Below are 13467 nucleotides of genomic sequence, written 5' to 3'. Positions count from 1 at the left end.
ACCAAATAAAAAAAAAAGGAGAGAGAGGGAGAGCTGGGGCGATTTCTGGTGGGAAGCCCGGCCACCATTCGGTAGTCGGACCGTCGCCGGCGCCGGCGCTGCTCACCGTGCACGGTGGCCGGAAAAGGTAAATTTCTTGTTTTTTTTAATTATATTTTTATATGTTTTAATATATATATAGGTGAGAAAATAGGCCCGAAAATGAAATTAAAAATGGAATTAAAAAAATCAGCTTAAACGTTTGATGTTGGTATTTTTGGTTGCTGGATTGATGTTATTCTCGTATTCTTTCTTTATATTTTCCCGAATCTGCTTGTGTATATTGAAATATCCTTTGTATTGATAAAAAAATCCAACCCCCAATCCGTTTTTTCATTCGGCTTTTTATAGCCTATTTTTTACATGCTTTATTATTATTTTTTGCTATATCTTGCTTCTGCCTTGCTTGTTTACTTTGTTTTTGCAGGGTATGGCTAGTGCTGCAGAACTAGTGGCGCAGAGGGCAATTGGCCGACAGTCAGGGGGTGGTTGCGGCGCCAACAAGCTAAGGGGCTAGGGTTAACTTTTAGGGTTTTAGTGTTTAGGTTGTTATGAATTAGGTTTGGGCTCATGTAATTGGGTTAGGATAGGTTGGGTTATTGTTTTGTTGGGTAGGTTTAGTCTGGGCCATTTGGGTTTAGGAATTGGGTTTTGGATGTAAACGGGCCCAGGCAATTTGGGCTTCTACAAGTCGACTAACCAAAAGTCAGGTTTTATTCAGGTAAAAACCCAAAATTAGCCCAAATTAGGGGTCAAACTTGAGACCTCCCAAACACACTCGAGAGTCCATAAACATTTAAACCAACATAAATTTTATGCCAAACCAACACAAAACAAATGTTCAGATACCTCCATACTCAACAATCACAAAAGCCGAATTTACCGAAATTTGGGTTGTTACAACTTGGGTGCCATCTATACCCTACATACTTATAGACCAAGGGTTAGATCCTATATTTTAGATTTTTATGCAAAACGAGATTATGTGAAAAAACTTGTATATGCTAGTGACGAGACCTGTATTGAACAAGTTAGGATGAATAGAATTACCTTTTTTAAACTATGTGAGATGTTACAAACTTTAGGGGGATTGAAGTCATCAAGGAACATGCTTGTTGATAAGCAAGTGGCAATGTTTTTACATATCATTTCTCATCACCTTAAAAATCGAGTTATCAAGCATCACTTTAATAGGTCCGGGAAAACCGTTAGCAGATCATTTCACAATGCTTTAAATGTTGTTATACGCTTACAAAATGTGTTATTTAAAAAGGCAGAGCCAATTACAGCTAATTCTACAGACCCAAGGTGGAAATGTTTCAAGGTATTGGAGTGAGTTCTATATATAGCTCGTACATAATTTAGTCCATTAGATTTAAATATAGTATCCTAACATAAGGATTTATACATGTGATGTAGAATTGCTTAGGTGCTTTAGATGGAACGCACATCAAGATTAGGGTTCTAATAGTTGATAAACCTAGATATCAAACGCGAAAAGGTGACATAGCAACAAATATGTTAGGTGTTTGTACACCTGATATGCAATTTGTTTATGTTCTTCCTAGTTGGGAAGGTTCTGTTGCTGATGGACAAGTTCTTCGAGATGTCATTAGTAGGAGACATGGACTAAAAGTTCCTCAAGGTAAAACGCAAATTTAGAGGAATTTGAATTAATTTTTAAGATCATACTTTTTTTGGGAAATTAACCATGACAAATAGTTTCTTTTTATAGGTTGTTATTATCTAGTTGATGTTGGATACACAAATTGTGAGGGATTTCTTGCGCCTTTTAGAGGACAAAAATATCTTTTGAATGAGTGGCGTCAGGGTTACCAGCCAAGTACTTCGGAAGAATTTTTCAATATGAAACATGCTTCAGCGTGTAATGTTTTTGAAAGATGTTTTGGATTATTAAAATTTAGATGAGGAATACTTAGGAGTCCATCATTTTATCCTGTGAGGATGCACAATAGAATCATTATTGCATGTTGTTTGCTCTATAATTTTATTCGAACCTATATGAGTCTTGATCCTATTGAAGTGGAGTTTGGAGAAGGATTACCTAGTAATGTGTAGATGACGATGAACAAAATATTGTAAATATTCATCCATCGGATGCATGGGCTACTTGGAGGATGGAACTAGCCAAATAAATGTTCGATGAATGGCAAACATCTAGAAATTAGTTAGGTTTAAGGTAAAAATAGTAAACGTTAAGTTGTTTATGTTATTTCATGTATCTAGTTTATGAAAATTTGGTGGTGTTTGAATTGTTTTTTGTATTGTACTAGACTTGTTGAATGATAATTTATTTATTTTTGATTCATTATGTGTTATATAATTTTATAAAGTGTTGACCTTTTGATGCATAATATTGAACTTAATTTTAATTTGCGTTTTTTCTTAAGATAGTTATGTCAGATTTTTCACAATCAATTGTTTCTTCCCAAAGTTCTTGAGGAACCAAAAGGAAATGGGTTCCAGAAGAAGATGCTGCATTGGTTGCTTGTATGGTCGACTTGCACAATGCTGGAACCTTTAATGCAGATACGGGATTCAAAGCCAACTATTTAAACGAATTGGAAAAAATGTTAGAAAAAGTTTTACCCCATGCTATGTTGAAGGCTAAACCTAATCTTGAATCAAAAATTAGGACATTGAAAAGGGATTGGTCAATCGTTTATGACATGCTTAGTGGAAAAAACAATAATGGCTTTGGTTGGGATGAGCATAGGCAGCTTGTTGTTGCTGAAGATGCAGTGTGGAACTCATATATAAATGTAAGAATTATTTCAAGTTGTTATTATCTTATTTTGATCAAACTTATATTTAATATAAATTTCTCATTTTTGTAGAGTCATAAAGAAGCTGCTCAATTCAGACATCGGAGTTTCCCTTATTATGACCAATTTACTGCCATCTACGCAAAAGATCGAGCCACTGGGAAAGATACTCAAACAACCGTTGATATTATTGAAGAAATAGATGTTGAGGATGTAGTTGCAACAAATACTAATAAAGAAAGAAACGATTTCCATGGATGTGAAGCTGATTTTCTTTGGATGACATGGATTTTTCAGCTACACAACCGCAACCAGTTAGAAATCAAGGTGATTCTACATCTTCAAAGAAGAAAAAAAAAGATTTCTGATACAAGTGATTCTTTTACTTCATTTAATGATGCTGCCACTTTATTGGCGAAAATATACGGACTGTTGGCCTTGAAATCAGTAAGAGTATTGCCTCTGAAGTGCTAATTCAGCAAAAACCAGAAATGACCATTCAAGAAAATGCTCTGAAATTATATCCAACATTATGTGAAGTAGAAGGTTTAACTGAGGATGAGCGCTATCGAGCATTGAGTAAAATTCTAGATAATCCAACGCAAATGTTCATTTTCTTTAGTTTACTTTCAGCTGTGCGGTTGGAATGGGTCAGAAGATTTCTTGCTGACCATTAAAATTATGGTCGTGTTGATTATATTTTGGTATCTTTTTGTGTTTGTAATATTTGGATGGTATAATGACATGATAGAATGTTATTACAATGTTGTAACTTTTTTATGTTGTAAAATTTTAAAACATATGGATTAAGACATATAAACTAATGAAATCATGTAACTTTTGTTAATATATGAATATTATGCTTGGATGTGAAATATAATTCGAAGTTATTTATGACTTTTAATATTTAATTGTTTTTATTGTAGAATAATTAAATTATTTGTATCAATAATGATATTTTAGCACGATAAATATGTATTGCGTTTAAAAATAATAAAGTAGATTATATATATTTTTATAATATTATATATTTTGATTTTTAATTCATATAATAATTATATTAAGAATGTTATTAAATCATTTTTATTAAATTATATTTAATAATAATTATGTTAAAATATGGTTAAATTATTTATTATTTTTATTAAATTATTTTCAATAATAATCTTATTAAAATTTAATAACAATAACAATAATCATTAACCTAAAAAATATTACGCTAAGGATATTCTGGTTATTTTAGATCTTTTCCTTGTGCTATTACAACATCATTCCATTCAACCAATACTATTACAGTTCTATTCCATTCCATTCAACCAAACAGTTGAATTACTTATTACAGTTCTATTCCATTACAGCTCTATTCAATTACAACACTATTCCATTACAGTGAACTAAATGTGACGTAAGGGTTATAGGTTGGACAGTTAAATTCATGCATAATCAAAAATATTCTTTTTACACAATATTAAAAGTAGGGGATAAAGATAATACAGTTTGAATTTGTGTCAAATAAGTGCGACAAAAATTTTAATTATTATTTCATCCAAGTTAAAACCATAATAATTTTTTATTTAATCATAATTATTTTTAAAACTGATGCATTTTAATAATATTTATATTTGAAAGATTTATGTTTAAAATAAAAAATATTTATATTTATTTTAAATTTTTTAAATTTTTATATTTATCTTATTATTAATTAATAGTTCATAAAATAAAATATCAAATATTCTATTGTCTCGAATCTCAACCTATGAAATGTTAAAAGGTAATGAAAACAAGACATAATTTAATTAGGGAAGTACAATATTCCCCCTAGACGGAAAGAAACAAAATGAGTTAAATTATAATTAATTGTTCCCAGACGAATCTAAAACAAGCCCACATGAAAAAGTGAGCTTCAAATGCAACAATGGGATGGCCAATATGTTCCAATTGTCTGCCACATCCATGGAAGTTTTAACATGTGAGTTTGTGACCTTATTCCTTTGCTTTTGTGGGATTGAATCATGATGAAATGAAAACAGTCCACAACCTAATTTCAGGATAAAAGGATTCATCATTTCATCAAAGAGAAATCATGACATTGTAGTTAGAATCCACATAAGCATTCAAGTGGAAGTAGAAGATCAAACATCTTTTTCACATGAATCCTGTATGGAATCGGGACTAAAAGCCTCTCTATCGCCTCATCTTTAATTTGTTGCAGAGGGGATATAAAGTGCAATGTAGGGTAGAGTTTCATTTATCTTGTTTTGGAAAAGCAACTATGGTGGATCCTGCATTCTCAGGGGTACATCTCACATAAATTTGGAACAGGTTCAATGCATACATCGCCAACTTTCCTTCCACTCACAAAGGGAACTCCAGGCAACTACATTAACAGACCATATAGTTTGTCGCATATATAACTGGTCAAGCTTTCTACTTGAACGGAAGATTTTATTTTCCCCTTTTGTCTGCCCTATCTTAGAATGTCAACTCACGGTTCCATTTTGAAGTTTAGGCTCCATTATTTTTCAATGACTCATTTAGCGCTTTCAATTTTATAAAAAAAATAAATTATTTTATTCCTTTATTTAATTTTTTGTATTTTTTAGTCTTTGAATTTATGTTATTTGTCAAATTACCTCAAAATGGATGGAACACTTACAGTATATTTGGTTTATTGTAATGGAATAGAACTGTAATTGAATAGAACTGTAATGGAATAGAACTGTAATAAGTAATTCAACTGTTTGGTTGAATGGAATGGAATAGAACTGTAATAGTATTCTTGTGTTTGGTTAAATGAAATGATGTTCTAATAGCATAAGGAAAAAAATTAAAATGACTAAAATATCCCTAGTAGAATTTTTTTTTGAAGAAATTCGACTAGCTTTTATTAATATTCAAAAAAAAAAAGAAACCCACATTGGATCACACCTTGGGCTTAGGCCTACCTGTTTTTGATCAGTTTACTACTAAAGCAAAACAAATTCAAAAACATCTTTGAAAAGTCAAATCCAGATATTATGCAAAAAGGAAATCTAAATAATTAATGCTAGTCGACTCAGTAACAGTTGGACTCCACTTTCCATAGTCTTTTCCCATCATCTGTCCAATCTGTTCCCTTGGTAGCTGTTTCATATCCCCATTACCTGCTATCCTCTACATTTCCTTCTTCACTTTGTATTCTTCAATCCGGATCTCTGCTCTACCGTCCTTCCGGAAGATCGTCTCTCCCTCGCACCAGGTATGTTTCTTCCTCCTTCTTCAGCGCTTCGACTGCAATCTTATGAAATCATTTTCTGTTCTGTTTAGAAACTGAAATCTGAGATCTTCAAATCGATTAATCCTATTATTAATATCGTGAATAATCGGTCCTATGACTGATTTATCTCTCTTCATGACTTTGCACTTCTTAATGATTGTTAGGGAATCCCCCATAACTGTCACAGAGGGGAACTCCATTTCACTCCTTAGTTTAACCGCCTGTAAATCCGTAAGGGCTTCACAGCAAATGGAGACTGAACATTCCGGTGTAAAACTGTTTTCATTGCCATGAGTCGTCCGCCTCTGCCCCAGACCACCAGGCTGGATGCCGACTTAAAATTCCTACTATCAAATGCTGCGTCGAACTGAATCGTCACGCTGGTTCTTCCCTCTTGATACCTGTGACTACTACTCGGTTTTAAGGTACTTCCTTTCATCCTCAACCCTTCGAGTTCAGCTATGTAGTTTCAAACTTTAAGAGATAATTCCCTCCCTGTTTCTGTTTTCTGTTCATGTATGAATTTATTCCTTGAGTTCCAAATAAACCACATGCCACAACAGTAAATCTTACATTGCTCAGAGGTACTCGTTCTGAAAACCCAGGTAATTCATTCCCAAAATCCTTGAATCGTACTTTCACTGATCCATGACAGATCTAATAATGGCCACATTTCACCTGTTGTAGGACAATACCTAAAGATGTGGGTGATGTCTTCTTCCCCTCTTCCACATCGAGGACATGCCGCGTCATTACTCACCCGTTTATGTTTTAAATTAGCTAGAGTTGGGATATAGTTCTAAGATATTCTCCATATTGTAATTGCTATATTGGCAGGCAGTTGTAAATTCCATAGCTTGCCGTAGAAATCCTTTAGATTAGCTTATATTAAATAAAAATTAGGATCCAATCGAGCATCTTGTAATAGTTTGCAGGCGCCCCTTACTGAAAAATCACCAGACTGCTCTCCCTTCCATACTTTAAAATCCTCGTGAGGTGTTTCTGCTGGTGGAATTCGTAGAATTTTCTGAGCAACATCAACTGGAAAGGTATTATTAACTAAGTCAGTTTTCCATGTCATGTTTGTATCATCAATTAAATCTGCAACTAACTTGACATCGTTATCATTTTTGGTACCCCATCCTCCTGGATCTAATCCCGGAACCCAACAATCATCCCATAGAGATATTCTGGTTCCTCATCCGACTCTCCAACACAACCTGTCCTGCAACAATCGCTTAGCAGCCCAGACACTCTTCCAGGTAAGTGAAGGTAGGTTACCTAAACGAGCATTAAGAAAATCTGAATGCGGGAAGTATTTAGCTTTGAGAATCCTTGCTAATAATGAATTTGGATAAAAAAGAATTCTCCAACCTTGCTTTGCTAATAACGCAATATTAAACTGGCAAAGATTGCGAAATTCGAGACCCCCTCTCTCTTTTAAATGACAAAGATTTCTCCACGCACTCCAATGAATTCCTCTTCTGCTATGACTTTTTTGCCACCAAAATCTCACTGTAATGCTTTCTAATTCTAAACACAATGATTTCGGCAATAAAAAACAAGCCATTGAATAAGTAGGGATGGCTTGGAAAACGGCCTTTATAAATACTTCCTTACCCTTTTGAGATAGGTGTCTCGTACTCTAATTATCAATTCTTTTCTTTATCCGATCTTTTAGATTCTGGAACGATGCCTTCTTCTTTCTTCCTAGTATATTAGGCAACCCAAGATAACTCTCTGGGTCATTTGAGCATCGAACCACCAATACTCTTGCAACCTCGCCTTTTGCTTCCTCCGATGTATTTTTACTGAAAAATACTGTAGATTTGTCAAAATTTACACATTGACCCGAGCAGCTTCTATTCTCTCGTAGGATGCCCTTCAATACTCTAGCCCCTCTACCAGTCGCCTATCAAAACAAAATACAATCGTCGGCAAACAGCAAGTGCGAAATCTATGGTCCTTTTTTGCTAGCTTTAACACCTTTCAATAATCCTTCTTTAGTTGCAAGGCGCATCAAACTAGATAAATCTTCCCCACATAATAGAAAAAGAAATGGACTTAATGGGTCTCCTTGGGGAAGTCCCCGTTTTGGTTTAAAGCGTTCCTCCGTATATCCATTAACTACAACCGAGTAGGATATAGAAGTTAAGCACTTCATAATAGTATCAACCCAGTTTCCAGTAAACCCCATTCGAATCATTATATTTTTGATAAAGTTCCATTCGACCCTGTCGTATGCCTTGCTCATGTCGAGCTTCACAGCCATAAAACCTCTTTTCCCCTGCCGCTTTAGCTTGAGTGTGTGGAGAATTTCATAAGCCAGTAATATATTGTCTGTTATCAATCTTTCTGGGACAAACGCACTTTGAGCTTGATCAATGCATTTCTCAATAACTTTTCGAAGTCGGTTAGCAATAGCTTTTGCAAAGATTTTATAAATCACATTACGCAAGCTGATTGGCCTAAACTGTTTTATATCACATAGACTGGCTACTTTTGGGATAAGTACTATATGAGTGTGATTAACCTGGCTAAACTCCTTACCTTCGTTAAGAACCTGTAAGCAGAAATTAGTTACATCACTTCCAACCACGTGCCAGCACTTTTGATAAAATAAACCGGAAATCCATCTTCACCGGGGGCTTTTGTAGAACCCAATGCAAAAATAGCCTCGCGAATCTCTTTCGGGTTATACGGCGCTGTAAGCCTTTGATTATCGTCCTCTGAAATGCATCTATCAATTCTTGACAGCAAATGATCACCATCCCCTCTCGCTTCAACTGTAAAAAGATTTTGAAAATATGACCTTACAAATCTCTTCCATTTCTTGGATGTCATCCTTGTCGTTCCCTTCAGCATCTTTTAGTTTCTGAATGCAATTTCTTCTACGACGTTGTGTACCATGGCTATGAAAAAAAGCTGTGTTTTTATCTCCGAACTTCAGCCAGTTAATACGAGTTCTCTGTTCCCAATAACGTTTATCTTTATCAATTTCAAGATTCAGTTGAATCTTTGTGTCAATCGTTTCAGCCAGATTAGCATCGTTTCGATCAGCTTTAGCCAATTCTGATAGCCATGCAATTAGTAAATCTTTGCGCCCTCGTCTAGCGATTCGAACTTTATCCTTTCAGTCTGCCAAGCCTGCCTTTAAAGTATCTAATTTTTCCAACAAATCTCCTGAAGACGCCAGCGAAATATTTCTAACCTTTTGTTCAAAAGATTCATCTATAATCCACCAGGCTTCAAACTTAAACTGTTTTTTATTCACCATTTTGTCAAATCTCCCCGTATTAATTAAAAGGGGGCAATGATCAGAAAAAGAGTGAACAAGATGAGAAATCCTAGCACTTCCGAATAGATTTAACCACTCTTTATTTGCAACTCCTCTATCTAATCGCTCTCGAATATTTGTTTCAAGTAAATTCCCCCTCTCGCATGTGAACTAGTTACTTGAGAACTCGACATCTGTCAACTGACATTTTGCCAATGCATTACGATACCTTTCTATTCGCCTTTTGTCTCATGGTAGTCCTTTCTTTTTTTTAAACCCGTACATGATTTCATTAAAATCCCTGCACACCAACCAAGGAATTCCCTCTTTACTATACAAATTCCTCAAGACAGCCCAAGAGTCCTCTCTATCTTGTATATAAGGGGAACCATAAAATCCTGTGAATCGCCATACACCTCTCACTTCACTATCCTCTATCATAACCCTCCTCTAGTACCGTCCGGATCAACTTCAATTCCATGTGAATAATCACACCTAAAACGAACTTTCTCCATATAACTCTTGCATAACTTAGTCTCCATAAAGAAGACTATTTGGGGATTTTGTGTCTTCAGCATGTGCCGAAGTTTGCGTACCGTCTGTGAACTCTCCAGTCCATAGACATTCTAACTTAGGATTGTCATTGCATTCGGTCGGCTTGCCTATTGGCAGCCGCTGATGATAACTGGTTAACCTCCATCATTGTCCTGTTTCTTGCTACTGAGTTGTTAATCTACCCTTTCTCTACTAGTATCCCCAATTCTCCTCTAGTTCACTTTTTTCCCTCATAAATAGTTACCCCTTCTTTCAAATCATGCTCCATTTCAGTAAGCATTGGGATAGATATTAGCTTTTACCCATACGGCTTTAAGAATGCCGTATTACCTTCCAAACAAATTCCCAATACTGGATCGATGGATCGCCCACAGCCTTGAGTTTTATGTTCAGCTATCCACGCAACATTTTCTTCCATATAATCACCATCCTTATCCCCCTTCATTATCTATTCACCCTCTTCCCTCAGCCAAACACTGTTCACGGATAAAGCCCTCATAGATTGAGCTCTCAGTGATAGATCCCATCCCAACTCAGCAACTTCCACACCTAATGCAATCTTTACTTCACAATACGAATCACTATGACCCAAGCGTCTATAGTAAAAACAAAATAGAGACAAACCCTCATACTTAAATTTCATGTATGTGTAACTTCCTCGATACATGATCTGATTTTTCCTTTTCAACGGGCGTCTAACATCAATCTTGACTCTTACTCGCATATAGTTTCTGCTTTGTTTCCCCAAATTCAGTGCATCATATTCAAGAAAACTCCCAACAAAATTACCCAACTGCACTGCCAGACTTTAAAAAAATAGGCCAATAGGAACATCATGGATCTGTACCTAAAAAGGTGTAAAAAATAACGACACTTGTAAAGGATCCTCCCCACACTGTACTACTTGTAACATTAGTAGATGATTATTAAACGTCCGAGGCGCCCCTTTTAGGACCCTTTCCATATCCATAACATGATAAAATTGGAACAAATAACACCTATTTCCCAAATCTCATATTTGAACACCCCGAACGGGATGCCAGAGATTGGCTATAGTGCTTTTCATGGCTGGAAAATGAATGATACTAGCTGTTAAAAAATAGCCCACCAACTTGAAAACCTCCTCTCCATTTGGGATCAACTCATCTTGAATTTGTAATACTGCCTCTTCATCTTCATTCAGCGTTAGCCTTGCTAACCTAGTTTCCATCGATTGCAGGCGAGGGAACTGACCAGAAAACAGTCGTGTGGGTGCAAAAATAGTATTGGATGACGTAGCTGCCTCCTATCAGTCGAACAAACAAGAGAACCAAAAACAACAAAGACAAAAATCTAAAAACGTGCCAAAGCGGCAGACATCTGGCGTGCTAGGGTAGCAGGCCCATAGGAGAATTTTTTTTAAGGTTGATGATTATTGTTATTATTATTAAATTTTAATAAGATTATTATGGAAAATGATTTAATAAAAATATAATTTAATAAAATTATTAATATAATTATTATTATATGAATTAAAAATCAAAATATATAATACTATAAAATATACATAATCTACTTTATTATTTTTAAACGCAATACATATTTAATATGTTAAAATATCATTACTAAAATAAATAATTTAATTATTTTAAAATAAAAAATAATTAAATATTAGAAGTAATAAATAACTCATTGTTAAAAAGTAATAAATAACTTGAGAATTATATTTCACATCCAAGCATAATATTCATATATTAATAAAAGTTATATGATTTCATTAGTTTCTATGTCATAATTTATATGTTTTAAAATTTTACATCAAAAAGTTAACATTCTATCATGTCATTATACTATCCAAATATTACAAACACAAAAAGTTATTAAAATATCAACACAATCATGATTTTTAATGGTCAGTAAGAAATCTTCTGATCCATTCCAATCGCACAGTAGAAGGTAAACCAAAGAAAATGAGTATTTGCATTGGGTGATTTGGAATTTTGCTCAATGTTCGATAGCGTTCATCTTCAGTTAAACCTTCTACTTCACATAATGTTGGATATAATTTCAGCGCACTTTCTTGAGTGGTCATTTCTGAATTTTGTTGAATTACCATTTCGGATGCAGTACTCTTACTGATTTCAAGGCCAACAGTCCGTATATTTTCTGCCAATAAAGCGGCAGCATCATTAAATGATATAGAAAAATCACTTGCATTAGAAATCTTTTTTTTTCTTCTTTGAAAATGCAGAATCACCTTGGTTTTTTGCTGGTTGCGGTTCTGGTTGCGGTTGTGTAGCTAAAAGATCCATGTCATCCAAAGAGACATCAGGTTCAGATCTATGGAAATTGTTTCGTTCTTTATGAGTATTTGTAGCAGTTACATCCTCAGCATTTATTTCTTCAATGATATCAGCAGCTGTTTGAGCATCTTTTCCAGTGGCTTGATCTTTTGCGTAGATGGCAGTAAGTTGGTCATAATAAGGGAAACTCCGATGTCTGAATTGATCTGCTTCTTTATGACTCTATAAAAATGAGAAATTCATATTAGATATAAGTTTTGTCAAAATAAGATAATAAAGACTTGAACTAATTCTTACATTTGTATATGAGTTCCACACCGCATCTTCAGCAACAACAAGCTGCCTATGCTCATCCCAACTAAAGCTGTTATTGTTTTTTCTACTAAGCATGTCATAAACGATTGACCAATCCATTTTCAATGTCCTAATCCTTGATTCAAGATTAGGTTTAGCCTTCAACATGGCATTGGGTAAAACTTTTTCTAACATTTTTTCTAACTCATTTAAATAACCAGCTTTGAATCCCGTATCCGCATTAAAGGTTCCAGTATTGTGCAAGTCAACCATACAAGCAACCAATGCAACATCTTCTTCTGGAACCCATTTCCTTTTGGTTCCTCGAGAACTTTGGGAAGAAACACTTGATTGGGAAAAACCTGACATAACTATCTTAAGAAAAAACGCAAGTGAAAATTAAGTTCAATATTATGCATCAAAAGGTCAACACTTTATAAAATTATAACACATGATGAATCAAAAGAAAATAAATTATCATTCAACAAGTCTAGTACAATAAAAAAAAAAAAAACCAATTCAAACACTACCAAAGTTTCATAAACTAGATATATGAAATAACATAAACAACTTAAATGTTTACTGTTTTTACCCTAAACCTAACTAATTTCTAGATGCTTGCCATTCATCGAACATTTGGTTGGCTAGTTCCATCCTCCAAGTAGCCCATGCATCTGACGGATGAATATTTATGATATTCGGTTCATCATCATCTATCACATTACTAGGTAATCCTTCTCCCAACTCTTCTTCAATAGGATCAAGACTCATATAGGTTCGAATAAAATTATGGAGCAAACAACATGCAATAATAATTCTATTGTGCACCCTTACAAGATAGAATGATGGATTCCTAAGTATTCCTCATCTAAGTTTTAATAACGTAAAACATCTTTTAATAACATTATGCGCTGAAGCATGTTTCATATTGAAAAATTCTTTCGGAGTACTTGGATGGTAATCTTGACGCCACTTATT

At 34.5% G+C, this 13467-nt stretch overlaps 1 long non-coding RNA gene across 3 annotated transcripts; it reads left to right on the top strand.

Moving 5' to 3' along the window:
- The first annotated feature begins 5839 nt into the window (after nt 1–5839).
- LOC128295366 (uncharacterized) lies at nt 5840–11387 on the top strand. 3 transcript variants are annotated; one of them, XR_008285790.1, is made up of 6 exons: nt 5841–6063; nt 6246–6506; nt 6618–6686; nt 6769–7130; nt 7265–7343; nt 11133–11387. It is a non-coding gene; the product is annotated as an uncharacterized LOC128295366 (long non-coding RNA). The 3 variants fall into 3 exon arrangements; XR_008285791.1 differs by having other exon boundaries at nt 5840–6063; nt 6246–6686; XR_008285792.1 differs by lacking the exon at nt 6618–6686.
- The last annotated feature ends 2080 nt before the right edge of the window (nt 11388–13467 follow it).

The sequence above is a fragment of the Gossypium arboreum genome, chromosome 7 (genome assembly GCF_025698485.1).
Source record: "Gossypium arboreum isolate Shixiya-1 chromosome 7, ASM2569848v2, whole genome shotgun sequence".
In the NCBI taxonomy this organism is placed as follows: domain Eukaryota; kingdom Viridiplantae; phylum Streptophyta; class Magnoliopsida; order Malvales; family Malvaceae; genus Gossypium; species Gossypium arboreum.
The sequence above is the reverse complement of the archived record's forward strand: the minus strand, read 5'-3'. Positions and strand labels throughout refer to the sequence as shown.